The sequence below is a fragment of the Amphiprion ocellaris genome, chromosome 6, assembly GCF_022539595.1.
Source record: "Amphiprion ocellaris isolate individual 3 ecotype Okinawa chromosome 6, ASM2253959v1, whole genome shotgun sequence".
Taxonomy (NCBI): domain Eukaryota; kingdom Metazoa; phylum Chordata; class Actinopteri; family Pomacentridae; genus Amphiprion; species Amphiprion ocellaris.
The window spans coordinates 28,889,580-28,905,168 of record NC_072771.1 but is presented as its reverse complement, the minus strand read 5'-3'; the positions used below and the strand labels follow the sequence as shown (position 1 = coordinate 28,905,168).

At 39.4% G+C, this 15,589-nt stretch overlaps 1 protein-coding gene across 1 annotated transcript in view; it reads left to right on the top strand.

Annotated features, from left to right (window-relative positions):
• The first annotated feature begins 2,077 nt into the window (after positions 1 to 2,077).
• Positions 2,078 to 15,589, top strand: part of pde4d (phosphodiesterase 4D, cAMP-specific) — a 193,660-nt gene continuing 180,148 nt past the window's right edge. The window contains exon 1 of the mRNA XM_035943275.2: positions 2,078 to 2,213. The gene's annotated coding sequence lies outside the window, so the exon portion shown is untranslated. The remainder of the gene's footprint in view (positions 2,214 to 15,589) is intronic.

Below are 15,589 nucleotides of genomic sequence, written 5' to 3'. Positions count from 1 at the left end.
GATGTTTTCAGCTGTTTGTCTGGATGTCAACTTTCTCCAATTCCACTCACTGCTTGTAGCCATTCTCAAATCAACCTTTACCTCCAAGCAGCAGCTTACATGCTGAAAATGGCAGGGTTTGAAGAAGATTTGTATCGTGCATTAAGGAAGGCCAGTTTGATTCTTTCACAGACTGTATATAAACACCACCCAGAAGTTTTTCCAAGCAGCAATTGCCATCTTGGCAATGCCTGACTAACAACTCCTGGCAAATCCAAGAAAATGCAAAGAAGTGGCGAGTGAGTGGAGCTGAGGTCGACCATGGAAACTTCTCAGGGCCATGGACTGTCCTGTGACAGTATAAATAGTGTGACTCAAAATTTTAAGCCTTACTACAAATTTAAACTGGTGAGTTACATAAAAGGTCACCCCTCCCTCACAGAATTGGCCATATTATTGACATGGGTGCAAAGTTTTCACCAAAGCAGTGCCGCTCTGCACTAATTTGCAGGGGGAACAAGTTGGTTGGTTAGTTTAAAGAAATACAAACAAGCGAGGGTGTTTTTCCCCTTACAGTAGAATGATGATGAGGTGCAGCCAGACCTTTCTCCAGCACACTGACAGCACTGTGGAAATAGGTCTGACTGTATTAGTCTAGTCTGGATGAGAGCCCAAAGCTGAACAAGTTCCAGACATATAGGAAAGGATGGCAGGCAGAATTGGCGAGAGCTTTCCGGAGGGGCCTCTCATAAGGTGCATGCTTTAATTTGATTTGATTATTCTTGATGTTTGCCACATAGTATTATTACATACAATAGGTGCTGCTTTGCACTCTCTGTTATCCTTGGAGCTGTTCATGGGCTCACGAGGTCTGCTTTTAAATTCAGATGTTTTATAACCATCAAGTTCTTATTTCCTGAGGTTCCACGCTGACTGATTTGAATTTACCTTGACCCACTGTTCTATTCAGCTTAAAGGGGTCATCCAGCAATAATATACTGCACTTGCCTAAAGACTTGCCATAAAACAGGCAACTCAAAATCCTGCCTGGCTGAATTCACCTCTTGACTGAGGTGAGAATCTCTCTTGACCAAACACCATGGCTCCACAGTCTCTCCAGGGTGAAAGGAAAAGAGGTCTGAGTGTGAATGCATGCATTAGTGTGGTTATCAGCGCCACTGATAGCTTTGCAACCTAAACAAATAGAAATGGACGTGTTTCAGCCGTATATGAATAGAGCAGACGTTCATTGGCTCTGCAGCACAAACTATAACTGTCAATGTTTTGTTAAGAATATTTGCAATTCATGTCTTTCATGCTGTATTCCCAGGGGTCGCTGAAGCAAGAGAGAGTCGCATCATCACTGGGAACTGGAAGTGCATCTGTGAGTGTGCTACGTAGTAAAATATGTCACACTAGATTCAGTCTTTAGTCGTGTTTGTGTCACAGTCTGTATTTCAAAGCTATTTTCTTGGGAATAGATACTAAAAATTGGATGAGGAAATACTGTGATTATTCAAAGACCTGCCATTCATCTCCTTTTTTGATATCTCCAAAAGAAATCCTGCATCACCCTTCCTTTAATATAATCCTATATTAATTTGACTGATATAGGCAGCAGTAGAGCAGGATCAATGAGGACATGTCATCACCTCAGCCTAAAAAAAAGGAGGGCAGCTTTACTTTATTTTTTTTAAATAGAGTAAGGCAATCTGATATATATTCTTTTTAAAGAGCATCTTGACAGAGTAAATCCTAACCAGAGTAATTAATCTTCAGCAGATCAAACAACAGTTTCCAGTTCTTCCTCCATCCACTTGTACGCCACTCTTTCGTAATGGAAATGTTTCCACAACTGCTCTATTCTTATTCTTTCATACTGTAAATACAACAGCAGTTCCTCCCACTTTGTCATACTCCACAACCATGAGAACTTCAGCAGGAGGGGGCAGGAGGGGAGGGAATTTGGAGTATGCGAGACATGTGATTGGCCAAGAGGCAGATAGCTCTCCACCATGATTGGCTGGAAGCCTGGGAGCTGTGTGCAGAGTTCCCTCCTTATTCCAGAGAGCATCAGTGAGCAGCGGAGTGAGACTTGCTGTGACTGAGATGTACAGCAGATACTTTGTTTTGTTTTGTTTTCTTTGACTGGGACCCAGAGAGCAGACAGAAGACACTGTGCTGGAGCCAGAAGTGGATAAATAATCTCTGGAACTTCCCAAAAAGACAATAAAGTAAGTTCTTACATTTCTTTCTGTCACTCCACTACATTGGTAGCAGGTATACAGTAGTTTTTCTTTAAAGTTGCTGGTGGAGCAAAAGTGACATGAGTAATGTAACAAGAAATCAGCACGAAAGCTGATACAATGTGACAGCAGAGATAGTAAACAGAGAGGTGCATCATCACCATCATCAACTCTTATGCATGTGCAAGTGTGTGCATGGGTGTTTGTATTATGTATACGTGCATGAGCATGCAGACATTTAGGTGTGTGCATGCACTGGAGTGTATGTTCTTGCATTCTGTTTAAAGGATGCATAGAAAGCAGATTTGTGCTTTAGGGGAGGGAACGGTGCAGTGCGACTTCACAGTGACCAACCTCATCAGCAAACTTGTCACTGCAATGCTTCGCATTGACAGAGGAGCTCAAGGACTCCCCTCCCAAAATCTCCTGGTGTGACTTTCAGGCTGCGGGATGGTGGTGGCGGTGGTGGTGGTAGCCAGCTATAAATAGGCCTGCTCCAAATTGTACTGCAGTCACACATAAATTCAGGGGGACCAAGAAATGACACAGTCATTGTTTGTATTAGAGTTGGGAGCACTTTGATGCTCTCAGGACTTATTGTGTCCTCTTGGCTGATTGACTCCAGTATAAACGCAGACAAATTAGAGTATAACTGAATACCGTTGTTTTACTTCCATATTATACCAACAGCTGTAACAAGAGGAGGAAGGGGAGATAAAGGAAAACAGAGATAGTAGAAATATACAGAGAGTGTAGCATGTGTCTCTCTGTGTGTTTTTGTCAGGATGCACTGTTTGTGTGGATGTAAAAGTGTGAAAAGTGTTTGGAAGTGTCTCAGCTTTTCCTATTGAAGTGCCATATGTGCAGAGAAATGCTCCACGCAGTTCTGTTTAAATTTATTATTATTACTTCTGCTCCCTTGATTTCCATAGAGATGCTTATCAAACTCTAGTCAAATCAACTTGCTATAATGTGAAGTGAATATCTTTGCAGATGTTGGAGCCCATGCAAGGGCAAATGACGCGTGCTCACTTGTATGAACACATGAAGAATTAGTTAAAAAAGTTACATCATACTTACAGAACATTACTTTCTTATTGGATCCAGGACGTTTCAGTGTTGAGTCTGCTGCCCAGCTACATGTGGACCTGTTTATGTTTCGTATCCCAGCCCCTCTCATAGGTGGAGCCCATGACTCATGACATGACCATGACCACGGCTCTAGTATGACGTCATCATAGTGCTTCGCTCCGTCTCTTTGTTTTTCTTAGTTTGAAGCCATCTAAAGATAAAATGTTAGAAGTGTGTATATGGCAACAAAGAAGGTACTTTCTTCTGTTCCTCTAAGCGAGGAATTAACCTGCAGTTTTTAATATCTACCTGTCAGTCAGCCAGAGCTCCTTTATTGCAGTGTAGAACACAGGGTGCCCTGTGTTGTACCTGACCTCTACTATGCAAATATATACTGCCAGACAACCAGACAGTGCTGCACTCCACCTCCACGTGCATGAATCTGTGAGATGGGGGCAGCACACTAAGCCCATTGTTTCACCTGTGCATCACCTGAGTGCTGAGATAGACGCTGTAGCCTCAAGCTGAAGTTCTGACTGTTATGACAGGAGTGTTTGTGTTCTCCTCCTCATCTGTGCAGAGATCAGACAACATCAGATTGGGCTGAACAATAAATAGCTGTGCTGATTCATCATTGTCAGCCCTAAAACTGCGAAGAGTCAAAGAAAAGGAGAATGGAGCACACGTGAAATTTTCATTCTTACAAGCTTCTGCTCTCATCCTTGTTATACTGAGCTGGGTCTCTTTTCTGAATGAGCGTTGCTGCTTGGCAGTGTGAGCGAATGAGAGCGGAGAGTAATGAACTTAGCTCGTATGCTAGTATCTGTAGTGTACAAGGACAAAAGCATCTGCACTGCTGCTGACGTGTTTGTCTCAGTCTTCTAAAGAAGGATGTCTGCAGCTGTTTCTGTGTGTCATGTACTGCTTGTGCACAAATCTGATGATCTGTAGGTTCTTAACTTAAAGTGACAATGTCAAGTCAAGTGTTTATCAGACGTTGTTGTACTCAGATAGCTCTGTTTGCAGGAGAAGATATGAGTGATATAGTGAGTGATGTAGGTCCTAAGAGTTTCCAGAGGTGAGGGGTCAAGAGTGGAGAAACAGTGGAGGACCGCAGTGTTTGGTGCCAACAAAGTTAAATGTCACAGGTTTCCCTTAGCCATTCTTGGCATTTTATGAGTGGGAGTTAACGGAAAATTATATAATTTTCTTCCCAAAGCATATTCATTACTGTAATAAAGGCAGTGTTTGTTTTTCTTTGTTTTCTGGAAGGGGGGACCATTGAAAAGTCCTCTAAAGCTCCCATACAGAGGCACTGCAATATGCATACATACACACTGACATGCACACACAGACACATATAAGTAAGCAAGGCCAAAGGCATTTAAGAATCTTTTTATTGGAAACTCTGTTCCCATAACAATGAGGGGGTCATTCTGGGACTGCCCAGCTTCAGTAACTTTAACTGGGCTGGTGGGTTGACTGTAAAAGTTTGCCCTCTTTTGCTGTTGTCTTATGCTTTTAAAGCCATCATTAAAAAGTATTTGTTACCAATTTGTCTTAAATCTGTTTTTCATTCATAAAGTGACAGCAAGCAAGGTTTTGTAGTCATGAATGGTTTGTTGCCTAGGTAAAAGATGTTCCTTGCGTCCAGATGTTTGGCAACATTGTCATGCTTCCAGTACAGAATGTGCTGTCTGACATGAAATCTGTGTGACTTCTGAACCTTAATGGAGTCTTTTGCCGCTGTGCACTCTTAAAAGGCAGCAACATATGCATGCCTGGAGACTATCCCATGACACATAATGAGTTATACAGACATGTGCAAAACAGCATAGAGAAAAAGATACAAGAAGGTCAAATTGTCTCCCCCTCACCCCAGCCCATTCTGCCTCTCTGTCTTGCTCTCTTTTTGCAGTGGAGCCCAATACACACTGACCTTCAGCACAGCTGGGTGGTATCAGGAGAACCACAACATAGCGTTTTACTATTGAGCCACACTGTTGGAGTGGAGCAGATTTAGCATTTAATTGATGTCATGTATAGAAATATAACAGACGAAACAGAGTACAGCACTTGGATAGGATCTGTGCCTCTGCAGCAGCATCTGTGTGTGGTGACGTTGTTGCACTAGGCAGGAAGAATGACCTCCAAGGGACACTAGAGAGGTGAAGAAGAGAGAAACAGCTGGGGCCTGCAGCTCACTTGCACTTCCCTTTCCGTTTATCACACTGGAAGTCCTGTCATTGTTTGTTTGTGAGCTTTTCTGACAGATAAAGTGCAACAGGTCACACTGCTTTTATAGTAGAGATTTGGGATACCGTGGCCTCAATTGTAGAGGGAACTGCTGGGTGGGGTGGGGTGGGGCGTCTCGATGATGTCTCCAGAGAGTAGTGGTATTTGCTGGGTATGTTTTGGTTATATCTTGCGCTTCCTGGCGCTATGTTGAACAAATACAAATGCTTTGTTTTCCTTCACTGCAGAAAACTTTCCATAAACAGCTGTTGTTATTTTCTATGTTTGGACTGGGTCACTGTGATGTTGCTCTTAAAAACATACGACCAGAGGAGCTTTGTGCTTCTGCAGGCTGCGCCAATGTTGTCCTTAAACCCCAACATTTTTCATTTTTCCCATATATGCTCACAAAAATACAGTAATTTTCTGTGTGTGAAATATAGAACTCAGTAATTGTCATTAACTGTATCTAATTTCAAAAATGTTTTTGCAGTATTAAGCTTGAATTTAAGAGTTTCATCTATTCAATAAAAAGACAATATATGTAAAATTTTGACAGATTTTGCAAGTTTTTTTGAAAAGATAAAAAAAAAGCATTTTTTTTCCTTCACTGCAGAAAACTTTCCATAAACAGCTGTTGTTATTTTCTATGTTTGGACTGGGTCACTGTGATGTTGCTCTTAAAAACATACGACCAGAGGAGCTTTGTGCTTCTGCAGGCTGCGCCAATGTTGTCCTTAAACCCCAACATTTTTCATTTTTCCCATATATGCTCACTGGATCACACACACAAACATGGAGTGTGTCTGTCCAAGATTAACAGGAAAATGAGTGCATTGAGCCTTTAATGATCATTCCAGTTCCACCACAATGTGTCTAACAGAGAGTCAAACTGCTGGATAGAGTTGCAGTGTAACATTTCAGCTTGTCTCTCTCTGAGAACTGATTGCAGTGAGCGCAAACTGCAGAGTGATTGGAGTTAAGCGCATTTGACAGCTAGTGTTTGTCCAAGGAAGACATGAATAAACATCAAGGGTGACACGTGGATTATTTGACTTTTTTGTCCTACAACAGAAACAAAAAACGCCTCCGCCGAATTGCAGTTGGCTCAGTGGTTCTTTTGAAACAAGGGCATTTGGTCAGGTGTCCTATATTATTTATCAGGTCGAGGCCCTGATAAGAAGCCGGCTTGATTCAGGACACTGCATGGAGTGAAGCCAGAAAGCTAACATTAGTCCAGACACACTTTGCTTAAGTTGCAACATTCACATTGCTACTCAATGGAAATACACACACAATGCAGGTTTTTCAGTGAGGTGGTATATTTAAACAGCTTACGCTCTGCCAAACTGTCTTGGGAACAGTCCAATCATGTTACATCAGGAAGAATAATCCTGTTTTCATTGTGCTTCATGCTGTTGCTGCTTTCAATTCTCTTTCTCCTGAATTAACAGTGTGGTATGCTCTAATAAAACTAGTTTGTACAATATTTGCCTGCCCACGTCACTATGGGGATAATGCCCCACACTTTCATAGTCTCTTCTGGAATGTGTTCACAGTAGTTCTCCTACTGGTTCACTTGAAAACATTGTGTTAAGATATTTAAAAAATGAGAAGTTCAAACTCTGCTTAACAATCACTGCATGGATATGAAAGTTTTAGTTTTAATATAGGCCTAATAAAAACTTTCCAACATGGAATACTCTTTTGACACTTAAAAGGTTCTGGTTAGGGGAGAGGCTTTCAGAAACTGTTCGGGCTTATTCTGGGATGACAGAGATAAGAGATTATAATTGGCATTAAGGTATTTTCATTGTGATGTCCTTGCATCTTTTGGCTGCTACATCATTTAAAAAAAACTGTTAAACAACAAACAGGGATTATTCCAGCAGCTGGGATGCCAGAAAATACTGTAAAAATAATGGAGAAATAGCCATTTCACAAAAATACAGTAATTTTCTGTGTGTGAAATATAGAACTCAGTAATTGTCATTAACTGTATCTAATTTCAAAAATGTTTTTGCAGTATTAAGCTTGAATTTAAGAGTTTCATCTATTCAATAAAAAGACAATATATGTAAAATTTTGACAGATTTTGCAAGTTTTTTTGAAAAGATAAAAAAAAGCATTTTTCACATTTTAATTTTCACATTTTTGCATTTCAAAAATATAGTAGTATTTTTATTGTGACGTCTTTGCATTGGCGACTACTTTCAGCTCTTAACATTCCCTATATTCTTGCTTTCATAGAAGTTGTTAATATATTTCTTGAGTTGACTGAGATAATTAGCTTCATGCTAATGGAAATATTAATAATCATGTTTGAATAATGACATGGAAAAACTTGGCAATCCATCACAAGCCAATGTAACTTTGTTTTAGTCGTGGCTTATGGATACACCACAGAACAAAAAACAACAAAAAACAAACCAAAAAAAACCCTTTTTCTCCCAGTATTGCTTCCTTGTTCTGAGGGGTTTCCTGTTGTCCTTCTGTGGATTTGGGTCAGCAGTGAAGGTAATAATGTAAATTGAATCAGGACACTCACATAATTATTGTCCTGTTATATCAACTTCATGGGGAACACAACGTGGCTTGTGTCACACAATGACGCATTTTCCCATGCAAATCATGTTCCTCTAATCATGACAAATGTTTTAACATAATAGTGAAAGGTTAATGTGGCATCTTGCTGTCTGTCTCACACCATCATGATATTGGGTGTGCTGAGCTTTTTACTCTATGCTGCTGATTAACTCACTTAACTCACTGCCATGCATAACATTATATGTGTCATCTAACAAATGCAATATGAGAGGAGATATATGAATCCTCTGTGGTGTTCTTGTAGGTTTAAACACAAGTTACCAATTATCTGCTTATTAATAGCATGTCTAAATCAGCTGATAAATTCTCTTGACTTATAGGTTTAGATCAATCCATTTCAGTTCAGTACACTTCTGCAGTATTTCGAGGTCTTTTCTGAGCATTGGAATAGTGGATTTCACACATAACTGGCTGTATCTAATATAATGCATTTTGAAGGGACATTTTTTATTGCACGGGTTCTGAAAAACCCTAAAGATTGCACCAATATACGTCAAAATGCAGCAAGCATCTGCCTTTGCTGCCTAAAATGGAATTGTATAATTTGCAATTAAAATGTTTTGTTCATAGTTTTTGTTTTAGAAGGAAGACTGTTATCACACTATAATCTTGCTGTTACATTACAATAGCAAAGTTCCAACAATAGCTTGTTTTTAATTACAAATTCTAAATCCATCTCATGATCTCCTTTATGTTATTTATCCATATATGTATATAACAGAGAGCTGCTTCCTGATACGCTGGTACCATTTCTTTCCAGGTTGGAGCTACTGAAATACTTTCTATAATAAACTGTCACTCTCTATTTCGCTCTCTCACTCCCACTTTCTTTTTTTTTTTCTCAGTGCAGTGGGTGGAAGAGCATTCAGTAAAGTCTCAGGGTTTAATTCCATCTGACCATGTAAGGACAGCAGCTCACAAGCCTTCAGGCTGGCTTAAATTAATGTCATGTATCATAACATGTTGATGTGTAACATAACGATGGGTTCACACACAGTTCTGTCCAATTAATCAGTCATACAAACGGTCACGTTATGGTTGCAGGGCAATCGTTGAGCGATGAGTTGCACTGAATACAATTTAGTGGATACACTGGATGCATTATTTTATTGAGTGTATATTTGAACTGTGTGCTTTCAGGTCAGATCTGTCAGTCAAGTGTCTATGTCAGTGAACTTTTCTATCTGCACCACTGGCTCGTGACAAAGCACATCATAAAATAAGAGTTGTCTTTACATTATATGCATCATTTCTGAAGTTAGAATAACTAAGGGATTCAAGAGATTGTGATAAATCTGTTCCGCTATTTCACTTTGACTCATACTCTGTCATACGCTCATTAATGGGACTTGTTTTCTCTTGATGAACAATTTGGGTAAGCTTGCAGTGTCTGCTGGAAAATATTTGGCCTTATTGTTTGTGTCTGGTATTACACAGAGAGGATGCCAACATTTCTCTGAGGTCTCGGTGCTGCTTCAAACTGGCAAATCTGGTCTTCGCAGAGTCTCACTGGAGGGAATCAGTCCTGCTTTGTGTTTCTGCCACTGGAAATGTTTTTATAAAAATAAGATTACAGACATGTAATCAGCTTTCTGGCTCTCCTGACATAGTCTGACAACAAACTAAGCCTCAGAGGTTGGGTCATCTTTACGTAACATGACATGAACTCAGAGCGGCAGAATTTTTGGCTGTGCTTTGCTCTGCTGATTGGTTTATGTGCTGTGGTTACCTGAACCCAGTTTTTCCTTCACATTATCAGCCCAGATTTTTATTTTATTTTTTATTTTTTTATTTTTAATTACATGTACTGAAGTTTGTGAAGTATTTATTTGCTCTTCAGTGTGAAGTAAACAGTTTTGGTACCTGTAGTTTCATTTTCAGTACTGAATGGCAGATGTTGCTCAAACTCATGACTTCAGAGGAGGCTTTGAATGCAACACTGTAATTGTGTGAGATTCTGTAAGTACAGAAAAAACAAACAAACAAAAAAATACACTAATAGACAGTTTTGCCCTCTTTATGTCTGTGGATGCACAGCAACAAACTAAACATGCCAGCATTAAAAGTTGCACCTTAAAACAGCAGTTGGTAAGCAAAAATAAATAAATAAATTATTGTTGTTGCTCCATTTATTTTCTTCTCCTGATACTCAAGAAGTGTATTTAGATTTGACACTGTCTTATAATGAAGAATATGGCCAGATCAAACTAATCTTAATGTTCCTGATTGAATAAATACCAATAGATTAATCAATTTTCTAATCTGTGTTAAATCCCAAACTTTGAACATAACCTACTCTTGAGCAGGTTAGCCGTGTAGCATAAGTTACCATGGCGATCGCGTCAGATTTAAAGACAGCACCTTTATGACATTGGAAGCTCTAGTTTAAAATATCTTGATAACCTAATAATCTTGCCTTTTGAAGAAAAAGACACTCTCAAATTCAGTCATTACCAGCTCCGCAATATAAATTCAAAACTTTGGATTCCATCAATAAGAGACGCATTGGCGAGTTTTAAAAAAATGTTTGTGTTTTTACTTCCACCTTATCACATCTCTGCGTCAGAGATATAATGACAACCTTCCATCAGCGAGACTGTTCTAAAAATTTGCAGCTGACAACTCCACCAAATCTGATGTAACGGAAAAATGATGCACAACAATGCTGCATTCATTTTAGTCACATTAGCTCCAGGGAGGAACTTCGTTAAATGTGCAGCGCTCTGCAACCTTTGAAAAATGGCAGAAAGAGCCTGGTCATGGTAGAGTGACCTTTAGGGTGGAAAGGGTTAAACTCCAAAGCGCCCTCGCTCATATGGTTTTCTTTTTTTTAGAAAGTATGAGCAAGCTACTAATCTCCGGTTTGGAGGTGTACTGACTCCTTAAAAGCTTAATTGAATCCTTTCTACAGAATATCAATGCAGCTGCAGCATTCACAAACCCACCAACTCTGACCAAAGACACTGTATGTCTGAATACAGACTTACCACATAGTAGAGAAAAAAAGTTTTGACAACTCCTGTGTGAGTTTGACGTGCATTTGTCAGTGGCAACAAACCACCTATTCATACCTCCTTTCACTGAGCCAAGCTAGCACATTTTGCACCAGACTTCTCCCTGCATGCACGGATGATAAAACTAATATGAATCTGTCATTAAAAGAACAATACACCAGCAAATAAACACATACAATGTTGAATTAATCATGCAAAATAGTGGAATTAGTCATTGTAATGTATTTACTTTCCAACAAGGCATTAGTGTCCACAAGACTTAAAGTGAACAGTTAAGTGTTAACAGTTAGCCCAGAAGCAAATTAATAGTTTTTTACATACTAAATCAGCAACACTCAGACTGTAGTCACAGTTAATGGTTAGTTTGTTTAGCATGGAAAATAACAATACTGGTCAAAGTGCTCTAGAACTGAAGCCATTAGAACCAAAACATAATAACTACTAAACTCCTAAATGAATGAGGAAATATAATGTTAAACCGTTTAAAAAGCTGTGTGGTTGAATAGATAGTTACTGTAGGCTTTTGTGTTTTCCATCACTAATATGACTCTTTTCTAAAACTCTGGGTGCTCTGCTGTGTTGTGTGCATTCACATGGAAAACAATTCTATCTGTTAAAATATTGTGGGAGAGAAAAGGTGTAACGCTGACACAGTGCACACTCACAGGAGCTGCAGCTTTTGTGCCTGAGGAAAAAAATCATGTTATACCCTGGGTGAAAATAATCTAATGTGCTATGATGGCATGCAGGCTTTTTCCTCTAGCATGTGTGCAATAAACCTCTGATAGTAGGGCAGTGTGCTTTGCAACAAGCAATAATACATCTGAAAGAAAACTTAACTTTTGTGTAGATTGAGCTCAAATGACTAATTCCGCTTATTGTTTGATATACAATAAATACAGCTAGACTATTTCCCATTGCTTAATGTGTTTAACCAAACTCAAGAGAAATGCGAGAAACCCACCGTGAATTCTGCTGCCAGTCATTCTCTAACTAGCTGGGTCATTAGATGGAGAGAAACCGCTGTGGACTGGGTCAGCGACCTTGATACTGAGCGGCACAGCGATGGTCAGTCTTTCATCGCTGTGCATATTGAATCCCACGTGATGAGAGCAGTGCAGGCTGAGACTGGGCTCACCACTGCGTGCCTGCTGTGTTCTGCTGGGCTCTATGGACAGGAGTGACTCATCACCGGCTCTGCGGCGCCTGCTTACGCCTCGGGCCACTGATGTCATTCGGCCAGTTGTGCCTTGTGTATGAGAAAAATGGGAGAGCAGACAATGCTTTGTGTGTGTGAGAGTGTCACAGTTCCGGTTAAAAAGAAAAAAAGACACCAGAGAAGCTTAAGATTGTGCAGTTTTAAATCAGCTGTAAGTGGTAGATGCACAGTGCCACCTGCTTTGTAAGCGAAATTTAAAAAAAGACTTATGTTGTTACCATAGATAAGGAAAAACAACCTTCTTTCTGTTTTGTGCATGATTTTTGTATGTTTTTTCTTTAAATCATTAAGAAACAGTGAGAGTAGGGGACAGAAGCTTGACCAGGAGTGACATCCAGGCTGCTATACTGTAGCTCTCTGGGAACCTCTGCTGGCAGTTTGAAGCAAAGCAGCACCCAGTTTTCATGCATCTTCAGTACACATTGAATTTTAACTGTAGAACTTACTAAAATGTAAAAGATTTTTCGTTTCGTTTTGCTAAATGCTAATCTACATTATACATTAGTGAATAACATACTAATGCTGATTGTCGCTGCTTTTGAATGAGACAGTGAGTCGTAATTCACTGCAGCCCCCCCCCCCCTTTTTACAAGCCTTTCTTTAGTCTAATTGGTCCACAGTGAGCTATAAACTGATACTAACAAAAGCTTCCTTAATTATCAGTCAGCACAATAAGAAAGAAGCAGTACAGAATGCAGTTTCAGAGGACACACACACCAATGTTTTTATTGCCACTAAACTGGCTTTTAAAAGTGATTATAATAAAGTTTTCAGTGGACATTTATTCTTACTTTACTTTATGGCCAAAGACTATACTAAGCACTTTATATTAGCATTAAAAGGTGGTTTGGTATAATCGGTAATTATAGTTTTTGGCTGTTTTTGTGATATTTCCTTAGTGCAACACTATATTGTGCTGATGTTGAGCCTGTATTAAAGCAGCATCAGTTGATATATTTATATTGTGCCAACTTGGAAGCAACAAAACAAGCTGTAAACACAACATTGGTGCATTTACCCAGTTGTTTATTGGGACGAACCGATGGAAGAGGTTAGAGTGCAGACCACATGGGCAAAAATGCCCTCAGCAGCTGAGTCCCTGCTTTAACTTCTGGCTGGCCTGACCTTTGCTACTCACTGTTTCCCTCTTCTCTTTCCCATATTTACTGTCTGTCTCCACTGACGGCCCAGTCTCACCTCAAAATGTATTATTTGCTACATTGTTCTACAGCTAAAAAACATGTTATTTTCACACAAAAAAGGCAGTAAAATTGTGAGACGCAGATGCTTTTCAAGAGCTATTCATGTGTCTTCCTAACACCCTAGAAAACAACGATTCTTGTTAGCATTTGCATGTTTTTTTTTAACCCAAACCACAAAACTTTTCTTAATGAAGTAGTTTTGGTACCTAATGTCGTAGGGACACGTGTTCAGGGGAAATTAATATTTTCCGATAGCCCTTGAACACACCACCATAGAAATGGGTGGAGTCCTCCGATGGCTCCGCCCCCAATTGAGGGTAATTAATGCACCTGACATCCTGGCTGCCAGCATGGGCTCCATTCTGTGAGTCTGTGGTAGTTGATTCAGGATTGTTCAAAGGCTGTCTGTTTTTTTTTTTTTTTTTTTTTTTTTAGATTTGATACATTTATATTCACATATTGACCAAGGTGCATTTGTTTGATTATCTCTAGTCTGCCTCATCACATTGGTGTCTGTTTGGCTGAGAGTTGCAAAGTAAAAGTTTTGTTTGCCTTTGGGTGAAGTGGATGCCTCCGACTCTCTGAACTGTGTGTTGGAACACACCATTCTGTCAAGGTATGGATTATTTTAGCCAGCAGTAAAGCACCTCTTTTCCTCGCTTGGTTAATTGTATTGTGCTGAAAGTGTTTTACTAAAAGAATTCATCGTCAAACAAAATTAAGCTATTGTAGTGAACTTGTGGTGCACCCCACCGCATTAAGCTTAACAAAGTAGTTTTGTAGCGTAAGAAACAGTGACTGAAAATGTCAGATAAAAGCGAGGGAAAGCAGAAACTAAAAAAGCAACAGTGTACAAACAACACTCTAATTGTTCCACATGGGACTCAAACTCCTGTCTCCTGGGTTGCCCTTTATATGTAAAAAAGCAGAAAGACCGATGTATCTACTGCACATTTTGGTATTAGACTGAGTTGCCATTAAATAAAGGAAAATGCCACATTACAGTTGATATTTTACACTTTTGCTTCATATGGAATTTGTTTGAGGTTGTGCTCATTTCGCAAATCTAGGGTCCACCAACTCCTTGAGGAAAATCTCTTCTAAATGCTTCACTATACTGACCAACCAGCTTATCTTTTTGGTAATGTTGAGGTTGTGCTGAGTGAACAAAGCAAAGTTGCAGATGTAAAATCCAGAAAAGTGAGCTGAAAAACCTGCACCACTCACAATGGTCTTTACTGGTGTTAAAAAACATAAAAATGTAGGCTTCCACATTGCTTGATTTGCATATCTTTAGTGCCATTAGAAAAGATGTTAGTAGTGTTTTAGTTGTTGTTTTCTTTATTGGTTTTCCAGCTATTAGTCAAAACTATAGAAACAATCCATCCTTTAGTGATGAAAGATTCAATAAATTGTTTAAATCTGGAAAAGAAGCAATTTCAATCAGATACTGAGCTTCATTGTCTATGCACAGTTGAATATCACACTGTTTTGAAAATACTCCCACATCTGATGACTCTAATTTCATGACACAAAAAGAAAAAATAAATTGTGTGACTCATACTTAGGTCTACCAGACAATAGGTGGAATGTGAGACAATTATTTTCTGAGGCACTTGAGGTGTGAGAGCTAATTTACATTTCAAGTAAATGTTATTGTATTTTTCAACCCTGGTCCACTTGCTGTGAAATTGTTTTGAGTCCTACAAAGGGCTCATCACCTGTCAACAAAGTGCTGAGGGAATGGATGGAAAGAAAATTGAGCTGTTTTGCCAGATATAGCTTTATTGCAGCCACTTCAATTTGTCCATACTTTAGAGTGAATTGGACCTCCAACGGGCACTGCAGAGGATCAGTGTATATTCTGGAGTATAGAAGGAGGACTGTCACAATCCTTCCTGCAATGGAGAGTCTGTATGAAGTGACAGCACACATCAATCATTTGCTGGTTGTGTTTCAAGGGCGTGATGGCATGCTTTTGATTTTTTTGTGTGTGATTGTATTACAGGAGGTGAC